General features: G+C 46.0%; 1 protein-coding gene across 1 annotated transcript in view; it reads right to left on the minus strand.

The window, feature by feature from the left end:
- The window catches only part of SERPINE2 (serpin family E member 2), a 59,434-nt gene extending 43,396 nt beyond the window's left edge, over positions 1 to 16,038 (minus strand). The window contains exon 1 of the mRNA XM_029069782.2: positions 15,842 to 16,038. The gene's annotated coding sequence lies outside the window, so the exon portion shown is untranslated. The remainder of the gene's footprint in view (positions 1 to 15,841) is intronic.
- Positions 16,039 to 17,400: the final 1,362 nt, after the last annotated feature.

Here is a 17,400-nt window from a genome sequence, read left to right on the forward strand (position 1 = left end):
AACAATAATAACAATAATGGTGATACTCGTCAAGCACTTACTATGCGCCAAGTACTGTATTAAGTGTTAGGGTCAATACAAGATAATCAAGTCAGACACCGTTCCTGTCCTACATGGAGCTCACAGTCTAAGGGATAGAACAAGTACTTAATGCTCATTTTATAGATGAGGAAATTGAAGCACAGAGAAGTTAAGTGACTTGCCCGAGGTCACCCAACAGACAAGTTGCAGAGGCGGTACTAGAACCCAGAACCTCGGACTCCAAGGCCGGTGCTTTTCCCACAAAGTCTCGCTCGCTTTGTGGAGCATTCTGAAAATTTTCCAAGTCTTACAGCCCCTGGGCCAGGAAGCCTGGATTGTGATTTAAATGTTATAGTTCTTTTGGGATGTCATCAGTTTTTATTGTTCTTGAAAGTTGATTTTTTCTGTTTTTTCTCTCTGTCCCTCACTTTACAGAATCGTTGAAGGCAGACATTGTGTCTTCCCCAGTTCCTAGAATAGGATTCTAACACTGATGACACATCAATGATTGATGATGATAAAGTTCCAGTGCCAAAAACTGATGCATTAAAATGTAATTTTTCAATATTTTGTGGCTTGCCACAGCTGTACCTGTGTACCCTCTGTTCTTTGGCATTCTTAAAAAATGTGAAATAAACAACTCCTGTGAATTGAAGCACTGTAGTTTTAAGATCTAGTTATGTACATAGATAAATATCTGTCAGAGATAAACAAAACAGTCAACCCTATTTTCAGAGCAACGCCCAGTTGTAAAAAAATCCTAGCAAATTGGACATCACACTGATTTTTACAGCCAATTGAAACTTCTACTCCTATAAAGTCCCAGGGAAAGTTCCCTGGAGGAATTGTAAGTTTTAAAAAAGGGAATGCAAAATTGAAATCGAATGCTGCATTAAGAAGATTTGTGTTCAAACCAATATTTTCTCTCTAAAACTCCAGACACTTGGAATTTTTTTGTGCCAGGTGAGCTTTAATCATTTTTATTTTTGTAAGAGAAAATGAGGAAAGTCACCCTACCTTAAACCTCCTTTTCTAGGAACCAAAAAGCCTGACATCATTAGTAAAAGATGAGTACCAGAAGAGGGCATCATTTCTTTTACAATTTAAGTTCTCAAATTTCTTCACACTGTTACTTCCTCTCTCTCTCCCCTCCCCACCCCAGGTTCCCATGGCAACCCAGTCTCACCCACCTAGTTCATGGGCGTCAAACTTCTAAAACAGCAAAATCAAAAATTCAAATTCAAACTCTACCCATTATGGAAAATGTCTCAAACCCACAAACGCTGTGATGGAGGAAAGCTAAGGGTGAGGCAGTGGAAGGGGAGGAGTCAAAAGGGAATGCAACATGGGGGGAAAGGTACAAAGTCAGAGGAGAAGGATTTTTGAACAAATTCAAGGGAGACGAGGTGGTGGATGGGGGTAGCCAGGATCCAGAATTTCAGCATCTCTTTGAAAGCCAGGCACCAGATCTTGGCTCCTTTCATCTCATCTCTATATGTAGCAGTTCATAAAGGAGGTAGGAAAAGAAGAAATAAGGGAGAGACAGGTAAAGAGAGAAAGGAAAAGCGGGAAGGACTCATGAAGAGGAGCAGAGCCTACTTGCCTCCATACACTCGGCATAACAACAACAACAGTAATAATTGTTAAGCGCTTTCTATCAGGCACTGTACTCGGAGCTGAGGAAGAGGCAACGCAATCAGGTCCCACGTGGGACTCACTAAGTAAGAGGGAACACGGGTATTGAATGCCCATTTTGCAGATGAGAGACCCGAGGCCCAGAGAAGTTAAGCCATTTGCCCAAGGTCACCCAGCAGGCAAGTGGCAGAGCCGGGAATAGACCCAAGTCCTTCCCACTCCCACGCCTTGGCTTTTCCCACTAAGCCACGCTGTTTCTGCCATATCTCCTATTGCCATCCAACTTCTCTCTGGCCACCAGAGTCCATCTATCTCCAAGAGTGTGGCAGCCACCATTCTATGGGTATTTGCTCTAAACTTCCCATCCCATCTCACACTCCACAACTGTCCTCCCCATTTTTTCCCACTTCACCCACCGTAAAGCATCACGGGCATTAGTAACCGGAATGGAACTCTAAAGGCACTGAATACACTGTTTTATGAGCTGGCTATAGGGGAAGCTGCATATGCGATTACTACAGACAAGTGATGATTTCTTCCATCCGGGAAAAACGATTTCTTCCATTCTTACAGGATTTGGGACTACTTAAAACACTATTCTGGCTAGAACCTCCATTGCAGGGTTGCATTAGCCTTTGGGCAAAAAGTGCCAAAGCTGCCGGACCACCACCTGAGAGAGACTTTTGGGAATGTCAAAAGTTGTTCCCCCAAACCAAAACAAACTGCTTCCTCACCTCTAAGCTTCCCACAAAGAAATGCCCTGACTCCAGCCCCCAGAATTCCTAGTGATGCCTCTAGTCTTTCTCCCTCTCTGAATGGGCACTGAAGATTTTAGAAATTTCTTGGCCCACTAGGAGAGAGATAAATCGATCAATTGTATCTATTGAGCGCTTGCTGTGTGCAGAGAACCGTACTAAGCTCTTGGGAGAGTACAACAGAGTTGGTAGACACATTCCCTTCCCCCGAGGAGCTGGAAGTGGAACGGGCAGGCTGTTTGGGCAGATTCCCAGGGAGGGAGGGAGTTCCTGGCTGATAAACAGTAAGAGCTCAATAAATATAATTGAATGAATGCACGAATCGACTGACTGATGGAGAAAAGACCCGATATCTTCCCGGTCCCACTCGTTCCAACTCCTGACCCTTCCTCTCTTTAAACACCTGATTCTTTCCCAGAGTTCAGGGTCAAGATAAGAAGCATGCTCAATTTCAGGCTATGAAAGTGGTTCAGTAATTTGACGGGGTTCAACACAATTGAAAATAATGAAAAGTTTTTTTCAAGAGGGGAGAATTTCCCATGACGTCAGACAGAGGGAAGGGTATTCACTTAGTGATGTCACTAGCTTGAGGGAGAAGGGAAAGACGGTGAGCCTGGCATTCAATTTTTGCTTCTCTTCTGCTTACGGATGGCAGAATTAATAATCATACCTCGTTATCCATTTTGAATGCTGATTTGAAATACCAAAAAAATATGGTTGTAGTTTCATTATGTTGATTTTGGTCTTTTCTAATAACACACAAATTCACTCTGCAAGTACATCCTTCAGGTTTATTACATAGACTCTCGAGATAAAATTAAAAGATTTCTGCATTATAAATGTTGAGGCAGACCTCAGAAACATTTATTTAGGAGATGAGTGCTATCATTTTCTCTTCTCAGTTGTGCTCTTATTTCGTTTGACTCAACTCAGCTCCTGGAAACTATTTAATCTTTGTTTCTGGGGAGGGGTTTCTGGATAAATATGACCAGGGTAATCCTGTGTAAAATTCATCAATTAGTAATGCTTAGCCTAACTGCTTTCCTCTGAGTCAAGCAGAGTCGTACCCATTCCATTTTAGATTGAGCAGTGGCTAGCGAGTGGAAGGCAACTGCTAAAAGTCGAAACTGAGCAGCAGTGGCATGGGAGACAATTGAGGGTGGAGACTCAAGCTCACTGCGTGGAAAAAGGCAGAGGTAAACCACTGCTGTATTTTTCCCAAGAAAACTCTATGGATTCACTAAAAGAACGATTGCGGATGGAGAACGGGGTGTTCTGAGAGAGATGTGTCCATGGAGTCGCTATGGGTCGGATATGACTCGACAGCATAAAACAAGACAAGTCTAATTACTATTTTAAAATGGAAAAGTGTCACTGCCAGGTGTATCACATTTTAGAGTTTTCAAGAAACGTAAAGATTGTCCATTTGGGAAAAAATTGAAGCATTTTTAAACAAAAACTAAAATCCACCTGAGAGACTTAACCTAACCCCACAATCAGGGCATCTAGATAATAATAAGGGTGTAAAGATTTAGATGGAATGGCAGCACATTTTGTATCTGAAATAAACACTATCCTTTTTTTCACCTTCACTTTCAGACCATGTCTTCAAGAATGGCCTCTGTCACTCACTATTCCTGATCCACATTTTAAGGTTAGAATGGGGAGTGTTGGCTATTTTCGTCCCCTCAATCACATCTGTTGGTTCAACTGCTAATTTCAATCTGGAGTAAGGCAGGATCTTTGAAAGTGCGCTCTTGGAGTCATATCTTTCTCGTCCCCAAGAAAGGCATTACAAACCCAACAACAACATGGGTGCGCATCAGAATTCAAGGTAGTCATCAAGGTCTTTTCAGCCTGGCAGATTCAGAAGAAAGGGTGCTACATCAAGACCTCAAGTTCACATTTGTAAACTTTATAAACCTCTGACAGGAAAAAGACTTGGCTCTAGTCTTCTTAGCAAATCTGTGAACTGCTTGGCTCCTTCCTGTGGGCTTAAAGGTACTCAATCATCTCTCCACCTCCCACTTTACCTCACTGATCTTTAACAACCCAGAGCTCACATTTCACTCTTCTAACACGAACCTATTTACTGCACCTCAATCTCACCCCCGACCCCTTACCTGTGTTTTCCTTCGGCCTAGTACTCCCTCCCCATTCATATCCCACAGACACCACTCTTGCCATCTTCAAAACCCTATTAAAATCACATTTCTTCCAAAGACCCTCCTCTGAAGAAGCCCTCACTTCCAAGTCATCAGTGCACTTTTATTGCTATTGTTCTTATCTGTCCACCTCCCCCGATTAGACTGTAAACCCGTCAAAGGGCAGGGACTGTCTCTATCTGTTACCGATTTGTACATTCCAAGTGCTTAGTACAGTGCTCTAAACATAGTAAGCGCTCAATAAATGCTATTGAATGAATGAATAAACACTTTGATTTTCATCCTACTCCCAAAGCACTTATATACATAACCACCTGTAATTTATTTTAATCGCCATCTCCCTCTGTAGTCTGTAAGCTCCTTGTGGGCAGAGATCATATCTACCTGTTCTATTGCACTATACTCTCCCAAGCACTTAGTACGGTGCTCTACACATACTAAGTGCTCTATAAATGCTGTTGATTGATTGAGAGGTTGACAAAACTCCCAAGTCTACTTACACAATTGGATGACCACTTGAATTAGAGTCGTAGGTGCCTTGTTTGACTGTTACCCAGGAATGAGACGGAGGCCCCATCCTGTTTAACCAAATCTAAAATGCCAAACATGAGGGTGGCACAAGGAACCTGGAAGCTTGAGTCAGAATGTTCATCAGACCCACTAGGAAATCTTTCTAATTCATCACGCAACAGGCACTAACAAAATATGTTGGGACTTTCTAGACTGTGAGCTCCTTGTGGGCAGGGAATGCATCTGTTTCAGTGTACTCTCCCAAGAGAATAGTATAATGCTCTGAAAACACGAAGTGCTCAATAAATACCACTGATTGCTAGTGATAGTGCTCTGGAAGAATGTGCACCTGCAGTTATGCAACTGTTTCTTAGACCCAAGATACTGGCCAGCCAGTACCAGGGCAACCCTACATTCAGTCAGTCAAAGATTGTCATTGGGGCAGCAGGCTTCACACCAAACGAAAGATCAGCAAAACTAAAAAAGTGCCCGAGAGACACGGCGCCTACTGTTGAGGCATTCCAGTTTCATTAGTGAACATGAAGTGATAAAACAGATCAAAATAATAAGGTCCTGGAATATAGTACGTTCACCAGCATTGAGTCGATGTTCACTACAAAACAGGTTTGTAGCAGGAGCAGTAATACTAGTATTTACGGAGTACACATTGGGTGCAACACACTCCACTAAGCGTTCGGGAAATACCAAACCAAGAATAGCTTAGCTTGCACTCTAACTGGGGAGACAGACATTAAAATATTTACAGATAGATTAGGCAAAATGCATAATTCAACATACAGTTGAATAAACATAGATAAAGCTTGTGCTTAGGGGGGACTTCAGTAAATTCTTAAGTGCTGTAGATGGCCGATGAGTTTATAGGACTCGGAGTGTGGGAATTAATCGGGGGGGTGGTGTGGTTTGAAGGAGATGGGATTTTTAAAATGGTTCTGAACGTGGGGAGACTCGCAAGATAGGACATGTGAGAAAAATGGATGGCAGCAGTACACCCAATCAGCTACCATCAATCTGGTATCGCCAATGACTTTTGGGAAATCACAGCAGACAGACAGACAGACCAGCCTGGGTGTGCGGCTATCAGAAACGGTAAAGACTTCAGGAAGATCGGGAATCCAAAATGCAAAGAGAACAGCAGGTACTATGAGCGGCAAACTCATCAACATGGCAAAGGACAGTTTGCACATGCAGTCCAGTTTGGAAAGGACTGGCAGGAGCACATAGGTCTTTCCGGCCCTTCTCAACCCCTGTTGGGATCTCAGCAACAGTCACATTACTCTCAACTAATAATAATAATAATAATGATGCTGGTATTTGTTAGGCACTTACTATGTGCCAAGCACTGTTCTAAAAGTTCTGGGGTAGATACAAGGTAATGAGGTTGTCCCACATGGGGCTCACAGTGTTAACCCCCATTTTACAGATAAGGGAACTGAGGCACAGAGAAGTGAAGTGACTTGCCCAAAGTCACACAGCTAAAAAGTGGTGGAGGAGGGATTAGAAGCAGCAAGCAGCTGCACGAGAAGCAGCGTGGCTCAGTGGAAAGAGCACGGGCTTTGGAGTCAGGGCTCATGAGTTCGAATCCCAGCTCTGCCACTTGTCGGCTGTGTGACTGTGGGCAAGTCACTTAACTTCTCCGTGCCTCAGTTCCCTCATCTGTAAAATGGGGATTAAGACTGTGAGCCCCACGTGGGACAAGCTGATTCCCCTATGTCTACCCCAGTGCTTAGAACAGTGCTCGGCACATAGTAAGCGCTTAACAAATACCAACATTATTATTAGAACCCATGATCTCTGGATCCCAAGCCCGTGCTCTTTCCGCTAAGCCACACTGCTTCTCACTACAAAAGATAGCGTACACACTTTCTAAACAAATGGACCTCTACATTCGCACACACTTACAAGTTACCATGCCAATTTATATTTCCCCTATCTGTAATCAACTTTAATTTCTGTCTCCCTCTTTAAACTGTAAGCTTCTGGTGGACAGGGATAGTATCTACCGACTCGATTGTATTGGACTTGGTACAGTACTCTGCATCCATTGCTTAATAAATACCACTGATTGAATGTGGAGCAAACCCACAGTATCAAATACAAGCTCCCCAAGCCTCAAGTCACTCAAAATGTAGCATTACCCATATCAGTATCTAATAGAATTATTCCGTTAAAAAGTGTGTTCACCTAAATGAAGCACATCAAGCACTTTTCAAGGTGGTGGCCACCAAAAATTAATGAATCTAAAGCCGTGATTTTTTTCAGAGAAATAAATGCAGGTGCTGTTGAAAGCCCTATTCATTCCTATTAAGGGCAAGGATGGGGTAGAGCTGAAGAAAAGACCCTATTTAAGACCAGACCATTACAGTATACTGTGGACAACTGGGCTTTTTATTGGGCAGTTTGGGAATGCTGAAGATTTAAAGCACCAAACTCTATCCTTCATCTGAACTTGAGCATATGTCTCTATCCTGTAGATCTTTAGAATCCTAGCATATCCCGACTGCCATTTCCAATGAGTGGTCCTGAGCCCTAGTACTACCCAGGAGAGTCTCTGCATCATTTCATTTGAGGTACATTTTTGATTCCTCAAGGGCAGTGATACCTGCCTTGCCATTACCTAGCGTCACCTACATCAATGTTTGATGATAAATCAGTTTATTAGACCTCTGCCCGCCATTTTAGCCTGCTCATCAGTACTCTCCCCCTTCACTCCCATTCTCACCCTCCAACCCTCCCAGACCTCATTCCTCTCCCCACATTGTGAATTTCACCTATTTTTTATGGTGTCTGTTAAGCGCTTACTATGTGCCAAATACTGTTCTAAGCGCTGGGGCAGGTCGATTAGGTCAGACGGTCCTTGTCCCGTAAGGGACGCACAGTCTAAGTAGGAAGGGGAAGAGGAATTGAATCTCTATTTTAGAGTGGAGGAAACTGAGGCACAGAGAAGTCTAGTGACTTGCCCAAGGTCACACAGCAAGCAATTGGAAGAGCCAGGATTGGAAGCCAGGTCCTCTGACTCCAAGGCCCGTGCTCTTCCCACTAGGCCACACTCCTTCTCCTATTCTAAGAAACAGTTTAATTTTTTTGAAGAAAAACAAAGCGCCAGTGTCCACAAAGCATTTTGGGCAGCGAACTACCTACTGACTCCCTTAACTCCTTAGTACAGTGCTCAGCAAAATAACTACCATTGATGGATTGTTCCAAATGCAAAAATGCCCCCCAAATCTCTGGACTTGGTTTTCAACTAAGAAAAGGTATAAACGAAATAAGAAAAAGTATAAAGGCTGATATAAATGAGACATGGTTGCCGAGGGAGTCAGAAAACTTCAAGTCTATTTGGTTACTCACTGATGATCTGGAATGACCATAGACAAGACATTTATGGAAAGTCCTCTTTTGCCTGCTTTCTCATTTGAAAAAAAAAATCCAAAAGGGATCCATCTTCTTCTCAATCTCTTGATATTGCAATCAAATGAGAGCCCTACTTCTGAATTTTAAAGCAATAATCGGTAAAACACCATACGTTTTTCTGCATTAGATGAAATAGTGCGACTATACTTCCTAGGTTCTCAAGCAGAAATATTCTGGATATTTAAAAAATCCCCCCTTTCACTACAAAGATTGATGTATTGGTTGCTTTCTCAGGGTCACAGTGAAATCTGGGTCATCTAACTTGTGAGAGATGCATTCGTTGCTTTTTTTTCCCCAAATTTGTGACATAATATTTCCCTCTTATTTCCTCGCTCCCCCTTCTCCAGTCTACTGGTTCTTCCAACCTGTCCTTACAGTGAAGCCAGCATTTTGCTTCTAAAGCATGTATTGTAGATGAGACCTCTTCCCCTTCACGCCCTCCCTCTCCTCCAAACCCTCCCATCATCACTCCATTCATTCAATCATATCTATTGAGCACTTACGGTGTGCACAGCACTGTACTAAGTGCTTGGAGTGTACAATTCAGCAACAGATAGAGACAATCCCTGCCCAACAACAGGTTCACAGTCTAAAAGAGGTCATCACATACACAACCAGATGCCAGAAATGGTAAGTCAACTTCAGCTCCCCGGGACCCGGAACCTAATGCATAAATCCCAGCTTACTACTAGGCATGTCCCCAGAAATCCAGCTTTGGTGATGTGGGCCAGATTTTGGGGGCAATAGTTTGGTTCAAAGTCCCATGGAACCCCACAATTCCCCCTCCATCTGTGCAAAACACAAAATTACTACAAGCCTACAGGGAGGCAGCATGGTCTGGACAGGAAACTCATTAGGGGCAGAGAACGTGTCTACCAACTCTGCTGCACTGTACTCTTCCAAGAGCTTAGTACAGAGTTATGCCCACAGTAAGCGCTCAATAAACATCCCTAATTGATGGATCTAGTTGAAAGAACTCAGGCCTGGGAATCAGAAGACCCATGTTCTATTGCCCTATTGGCATGACCTTGGGCAAATCACTTAACCTCACTGTGCCTTAGCTGCTCTTCTGTAAGATGGGGAGAAAATACTTGTTCTCCCTCCCTCTTAGATCGTGAGGTCTGTGCTTGACAGGACTAAGTCCGATCCATTTATAATAATGTCGGTATTTGTTAAGTGATTACTATGTGCCCAGCACTGTTCTAAGTGCTGGGGTAGATACTAGGTAATTAGGTTGTTCCACATGGGGCTCACAGTCTTAATCCCCATTTTACAGATGAGGTAACTGAGGCACAGAGAAGTTAAGTGACTTGCCCACAGTCACACAGCTGACAAGTGGCAGAGCCGGGAGTCGAACCCACGACCTCTGACTCCGAAGCCCACGTTGCATCTCAGATTTATGTGAATCTACCTCGGTGCTTGGCACATACAGAGTAAGCATTTAATACCATTCTAATTTTTTTATTGTTATTAGGTAAAATGTCACGTCGTATGGGCAAAAACTGTGAATGATTACTGCCGTAAGTAGGTGACTTGGGAAAAATTCCAAGAAATGTCCTTAACAGCAACCATGACAATGAGCTACCATGGCTTTTCTCAGCTGGTTTCTCCTCAATTTCTTAGAAACGAAGATGCTGGAAAATCCGCCTAGCTGTTTTCCTTGCTGCCAAGTGGGATACGGATTTTGCCGCTGGCATGCCAACTCACCTCCCGTGTATTAAACTCTTTGTGTCTTCTCCCCACGATATTACTTGAGCCTGACCTGAGATGGTAGGCGGGGAAGCACTTACGAGTGAGAGCCACTGGAAGGAACTACATCAGAGTAGTATCAAGCTAAAGTCACGGAATGCAAAATATACCTAAAAATACCGTTCAAGTGACAGAATGACCACTTAGGATGAGTAAAAAGGCATGACTCATGAGTGCAAATGCCTGTTTGGCTACTGCATCATTCTTCACAGATCTCCCTGCCTCCGGTCTCTTCCCTCTCCAGGTCATCATTTTTCTAAAATTTCGTCCGACACACGTCTCCCCATTCCCCAGAAATCTCCATTCTTCTCTGCATCAAACAGAAACTCCCGACCGGGGGCTCTGAATATCCCTCTCAGCTAGCACTCTTCACTTCCTTCGAAATTATCCCTCCCCCTACCCGGAACTCCATATCTGAAAGGCCTCAGAGCTCCCCATTTTTAAAGTCCTTTCTAAGGTCACATAACGCACTGTCAGAGACATTCCCCTCTAACATTGCTAGAAGTTAGATTCAGGTACACAGGAAGTTTCTTATTTCGGAAGAGATGAGTAAATCAGAGAACTGGTCATTAGATCAATCGTTCAGTATTTACTGAGTGCTCTCTGTACTCAAAACACTGTTCTAAGCACTTGGGAGAATAAAATACAAGAGTTGCCAAACATACTCCCTGCCTACAAAGAGCTTATATTCTAGAGGACTGAACAGACGTGAAAATAAATTATGGATATGTAAATATGTATCATGGGGGGGGGGGGGCGGGAGTGAATATCAAGTGTTTTAAAGGTATAGATCTAAGTCTATAGGTGATGCAGAAGGAAGCGGGAGTAAGAGAAATGACAGCTTAGCTGGGGAAAGCCGCCTGGTGATGTGATTTTAATAAGCCTTTGAAGGTGGGGAGAGTGAGTCAGCCAATTAATGGTTTTTATTAAGCATTTGTGTCCTGAGCACTGTACTTAGGAGAATACACTATAAGAATGGAGAGGGAGTTCCAGGATAGAGGGAGGATGCGGGAAAGGGGTCGGTGGTGAGATAGATGAGATCGAGGTACAGTGAGGAGGCTGGAGTTAAATAAGAAGCAGCGTGGCTTAGCGGAAAGAGTACCCGCCTCTGCCACTTATCAGCTGGGTGACCTTGGGCAAGTCACTTCGTTTTTCTTGCCCTCAGTTTCCTCATCTGTAAAATGGGGATTAAGACTACGAGCCCCACGTGGGACAACCTGATTACCTTGTATCTACCTCAGCGCTTAGAAAAGTGGTTGGCACATAAGTGCTGATCAAATACCATCACTATTATTACTAAAGGAGGAAAGGGTGCAGGCTGGCATCTGTAGGAAATCAGTGGAAGTTCTCGAGGAGTGGGAAGACATGGAATGAATGGGTTGTGTTTTTTTTTGAAAAATGATCTGGTCAGCAGAATAATGTAAGGACTGGAGTGGAGAGAGACAAGAGGCAGGGAGGTCAGCAAAGAGGTGGATGCAGTAGTCAAGGCAAATGGGATAAGGGCTTGGATCAGTTTGATAGCCATTTGGATGGAGGATGAAAGGGCAGATTTTAGCGTTGTCCTCAAGGTAGAATAGGATTTGGTGACAGATTGACTACTGGGGTTGAATGAGAGCGTTGGGTAAAGGATAATGCTAAGGTTACGGTGCTGGGATAGTGTCAGGAGGTAAATTATTTCTAAGGGAGTAACACTGCTCTGTCCCATTGCTCTGTTCACAAAGGCCACGTCATTAAAAGAGGAACTAACCAGACTGCAGCTTCGCTCCAGATGGTGATGAATGGAGGGAAACATGAGTTAAGCCACAATCATCATGTAGCGATATGGCAAAAGTAGCCATTGCTAATGATTCTGATTTTAGATTTTAGCCAGGCCCAGAAACACGGTCAGTTTAGTCACTCCTCTGAAGAGACAGAATGTGCACCTTTGGTGACAATTCAGACTCAGAGGGCCGCTCGAACCCATAGACGTCATATACAGACACAGGGTTCTAGGTAAAGAAAGCTTTTGTACACATTTTCCCAGTAAAACTTCCTTGTTGCTAAATCATCCTGGAGTTAAAACACCGCCTACATTTGGGTGTATCGGTTCCTATTTATAAAAACATAATTTATCAAGTTTAAACCGGCAATCGTTCTTTAAACATTTTGGAGCTATGTTTTGTGCATGGTAAACATAAGTAATTTTTTTAAAAAACTTTCCCTCCAATTTTAGAGCATACAAAGCTTTGTATTTTCCATTATCATGAATGATAGATAGGTGTGTCAACTAAAATTTCCCTGATTGGCATTTTCACATCACCATCCCCAAGAAAACGACAGCAAAGAGTAATCTTTACAGACATAATTTAAAATCTAAAAAATACTTACTGAGTTAAAGGGTTACTTACTAAGATTAATAACTAAGAAGTTCATCCTTTCTCATTATTTTTTTATTTTAAAAAAATCCCTGGAAAGACTCCTTAGTGCGTTGCTTGGTAGATTGTAATCTCTCTAGACTTTAAACTTGCTGTGGACAGGGAATGTGTATGCTATATTATACTCTCCCAGGTGCTTAGTACAATGCTCTGCACACAGTTAGCACTCAATAAATACAGTGAACAAAATTCCACAATTATAATTATTATTATAGGAAGACAAAAACACACTAGATCGCCTCCCTTTTATGCCACTGAGCACCATTTCCCCTATCTCTTTAAATCCACCAGGAGAAAAGGATTCTCCTTCGGTACCATGATTAGAGACAGAAGACTGAATTAGGGGGACGATAAGCAGACAATGCAAGAAATTGCATCATCTAAAATCCCAAATGCTACTTTCCTTAATGCAAGTATACATTTCCCCTACAGCTTCACATCCTTAGAAGACTCTATAAATCTTTCAAAACTCTTGGGTAATACCAACCCCTTGATTTAGCACTTGGTAAGATAGATAGAATCTATCATGTTCGGGCTGCTCTGCTGTCATCTACAAAATGATTATTCCAAAACCATCCAACTCAAATGAACACAAAGCTATATCTTTAAGTAAAAGTTCAGAGGTAATACACTGAAATCCAACTCGACTTCATTTTTATTAGCAATTGTTGCCCCAATTAGCAATTGTTGCATCCTTTTGGGTGGGCTAGAGAAAAGAACCTGGTTCTAGGAGTCAGAAGAGCTGGGTTCTAATCCCTGTTCTGCCAATCGCCTGCCGTGTGACTGGAAAAGTTTCAACTTCTCTGGGCCAGTTTTCTCAACCTTAAAAGGGGTACATAAAAGTAGTTCTCTCTTCTACATGGATGGCTGTGAGTGCCATGTACGACAAGGGTTGTGTCTGGGCTGATTATCTTTTATATTCCCCAGTGCTTGGCACATAGCAAAAGCTTAGAAAATACCACTATTATTAGTATTATTCATTCATTGGTACTTATCGAGCCCTTACTATTTGCAGAGCACTGTACTGAGCGCTTGAAATGTACAGTTCGGCAACAGATAGAGACAATCCCTGCCCAGTAACGGGCTCGCCATGAGGTTTTCTGCAAAGTTTTCAGTAGTCTCAAATCTCATGAAAATAAAGGACGAAAATTAACTGAGATCTTGCCATCACCTTCAAAAATAGTGCAATATTTTCAGAAGCGACAGCATTAAAACGGAGATGGGAATTCTCGTCGCTGTGACTGTTGCCAGTGAAACACAGTGGTTCATTGATTTAGATTTGCATCAGACCAATCTTGTAATGGGTCTAAAAGTCTTTAGAAGAAATGATCTCAGGGAATACGAAATGTCAACGGAGAAGTTTGGACTTAACCCAAATTCACATTCCGCACCGTGCTTTTATCCGGTAATTAAAAAATCAGGTCAAGATCAATTATTCACGTCGCTCCAATACGGCCCTTCCAACTGGGTACTCTCCTAAGTGCTTAGTACAGCGCTCTGCACACGGTAAACGCTCATTAAATATTGATCGATTCGGAGGACGGATCCCACCCTTCAAAAACCTCTAGTTTACTTGACGCTTAATATAACGACACGTATCTTACAGCCCTCAGCACACATGCTATCGATCCAAAGAAGAACGGGGACAGATAAGAAGTTTGAAATTACACAGCTATATTTTGAGGTTCATGGCGTAGAGTAAGAGCAAGCCTATCTGCTCAAAGCATCAGAGAGATAAAAGCTGAAGTTTAGGTTGATCTGACGGTAACTCTAAACCTAAGGGCTGTAAGCAAAGGGAATACACAGTCCTCAAAACAATTACTGCAATGAAGGGAAGGCAGAGGGGGAGAAAAGGAGGTTATAATCAGGGTCTAAGACAAAACCATCAGCCAAACACACTTCTTAAGAACCTGAGGGTGCCGGCCTCCTAATGCGTAATCGCCACCCGAATCCCTGTTTTGCGGATGATGCGACTGCCTCCTGGAGACTTCGCCCAGGGTACCCAGAGCAATCCGGGGGAGCCTGCGCTGGGCATCACTAGCCAGGGCATCACTAGCCGGAGGATCATTCTGGCTCTGCTTCCTTCCTAATATCTGAATAGAGGGCCAATGGGTCAAACATCTTGAAGCAAGGCTAATGGATCTAAGGGTCCCCGCTCCGAGCTCTATTGTTGGTTTTTGGTTCCCCCCCCCCCGTCTGGGTGATGCCCTCTGGGGGGTGGGATGCGGGTAGGGCCGAGCTTGGGGGCTAGAGGGGGGCACCTGTAAAATAGTTCTCTGCAAGGGGAGGGGAGCCCCTCATCTCCCCCTCCTCCTCCTCCTGATGCCCAGCTGCATGCCAGCAGCTGGCACCCCGCCTGGCACACTGCCCCCCTCTCTCTCCCCTTCCCGGGCTCCACGCACTCCAAAGTTCAACCTGGGCGTCCACACTTCCAGAAAGGTCATCGGGGGGGGGGGGGGGGAAGGACCCGGGCATCCCCTCGCCCCCCACCCACCCAGACACCCCCAGACCCGGGGGGGGGGGGACCCCGAGATCTGCCTCCTGGTAGACGCCCAAGGGGCTTCTTCATCCTCCGGGGGAGAGGAGAGGAAAAGAGAGGAGAGGGGAGGAGAGGAAAGGAGAGGAGAAGAGAGGAAAAGAGGAGAGAAGAGAAAAAGAGAGGGAAAAGAGGAGAGGAGAAGAGAAAAGAGGAAAAGAGAGAAGAGGAAAAGAGGAAGAGAGGAAAAAAGAGGAAAAGAAATAGAGAGGAGGGGGGAAGAGAGGAAGAGAGCAGAGAGGAAAAGAGTGGAGATGCGAGGAAAAGAGAAAGAGAGGAAAAGAGAGGAGAGGAAAAAAGAGGGAAGGAGAAGAGAAGAGAGGAGAGGGAAAGAGGAGAGAGGAAAAGAGAGGAGATGAGAGGAAAAAAGAGGGAGAGAAAAGAGAAGAGAGGGAAAGAGGAGAGAGGAGGGAAAGAGGAGGTGAGTGGAAAAGGGAAGAGAGGGAATGAGAAGGGAGGAAAGGAGAGGAGAGAAGAAAAAAGAGGAAAGGAGAGGAGAAGAGAGGGGAGGAGAGGAAAGGAAAGGCAAAAAGAGGAGAGGGGAGGGGAGAGGCAGAGAGGAGAGGAGAGGATGGCGTGCGGGGTGTGCCCTGGCCGGGGGGCAGGGGGAGCTGAGCCGGCACTCACCGCCGCCTCCGCTCCGATGCCCGGGGCCGGGCCGGGGGCAGGGGGCCGGGGGCAGGAGCAGCAGCAGCAGCAGGAGGAGGACCACCAGGAGGAGGAGGAGGAGGACCCAGCGGCAGCCCAGAGGTGAGGTGAGGTGAGGTCCGGTGCGGTGCGCTCCTGTCCGAGCCGGGTCCGGCGGGCTCCTCCTCGCAGCCGGGCTTTATCGCGGCTGGGCGGCCGGCCGCTCCGACCCACCGACCCCCGGCTCCGCCCCCAGGCCCGGGGACCCGCCCCCGGCACCCACCCCTCCTCCTCCTCCTCCCCCTCCTCCCCCTCCGCCTTTGTGTGAGAGCGCCCTCCCCCCCAGCACCCCCTTAACGCCCCCGGCACCGAGCCGCAGCCCCGCACCCCTTCCCCAGGACCCCGGCGGCCCAGCACCCCGACGTCGGGCGGGGACCCCTCCCCTTCCCCCCCATCCAGAGCACCCCCATACTGAGCAGGAACCCCTCCCCTTCCTCCCCCCCATGGCACCCCCATACTAAGCAGGAACCCCTCCCCTTCCCCCACCCCCAGCTGGAGCCCCCTCCCCCCCATAGCACCCCCATACTGAGCAGGAACCCCTCCCCTTCCCCCACCCCCAGCTGGAGCCCCCTCCCCCCCCATAGCACCCCCATACTGAGCAGGAACCCCTCCCCTCCCCCCCCCATAGTACCCTCAAACTGAGCAGGATCCCCTCCCTTCCCCTTCCCCCGAGCCGGAGCCCCCTCCCCCCCAGAGCACCCCCGTACTGACCGGGAACCCCTCCCCCCAGCACCCCGACCCGGGGCAGGACCCCCAAATCTCCCCTCTCACCCGGGGCAGGCCCGGGCTTGGCCCTTGGCTTGGCCGGGGTGGCGAAGAGGGCTTCGACGATTTGATCCGTTTCAGAGGGGAATCGGGGGCCTTCCCTCCTTTTGCCAAACTCAGCCCCAGAGCACCCCAAAAGAAGAGACAGCGGGGACCCACCCCCCCCAATCCCTCCCAGGTGCCATCAGCCCAAAACACACCCAACCCCCGTCCCCCGGCCCACTCTCCCATCCCTGAAGACGACATCTGTCGACATCACCTCACGTGCCCAAGACCTTGGCCTGCCTGTCGGCCAACCCGCATAGTCCGTTCTGTCGCCGAATCCCGTCAATCCTACCTTCGTTAAATCTCTTGGCTCCATCCCTTCCTCTCCATCCAAATGATTACCAGGCTGATCCAAGCTCTTATAGTACCCCATCTCGTCAACCGCGCCAGCCTCCTCACTGACCTCCCTGCCTCTCGTCTCTCCGCACTCCAGTCTTTGATTCACTCTGCTGACGGGTTCATTTTTCTTAGAAAACGATGTTCGGTCGACACGTCTCCGCGCCTCGAGAACCTCCGGGGGATACCCACCCACCTCGGCATCAAACGGAAACTCCTTACCGTTGGATTTAAGGCACTCGGTCGGTTCTTCCCCACCTGTGTGCCGGGCACTGTCCCGAGCACTGAGGTAGACACAGGGGTTGCACACGATCCCTGTCCCACATGGGGCTCACAGTCTTCATCCCCGTTTT

The sequence above is a fragment of the Ornithorhynchus anatinus genome, chromosome 7, assembly GCF_004115215.2.
Source record: "Ornithorhynchus anatinus isolate Pmale09 chromosome 7, mOrnAna1.pri.v4, whole genome shotgun sequence".
Classification (NCBI taxonomy): domain Eukaryota; kingdom Metazoa; phylum Chordata; class Mammalia; order Monotremata; family Ornithorhynchidae; genus Ornithorhynchus; species Ornithorhynchus anatinus.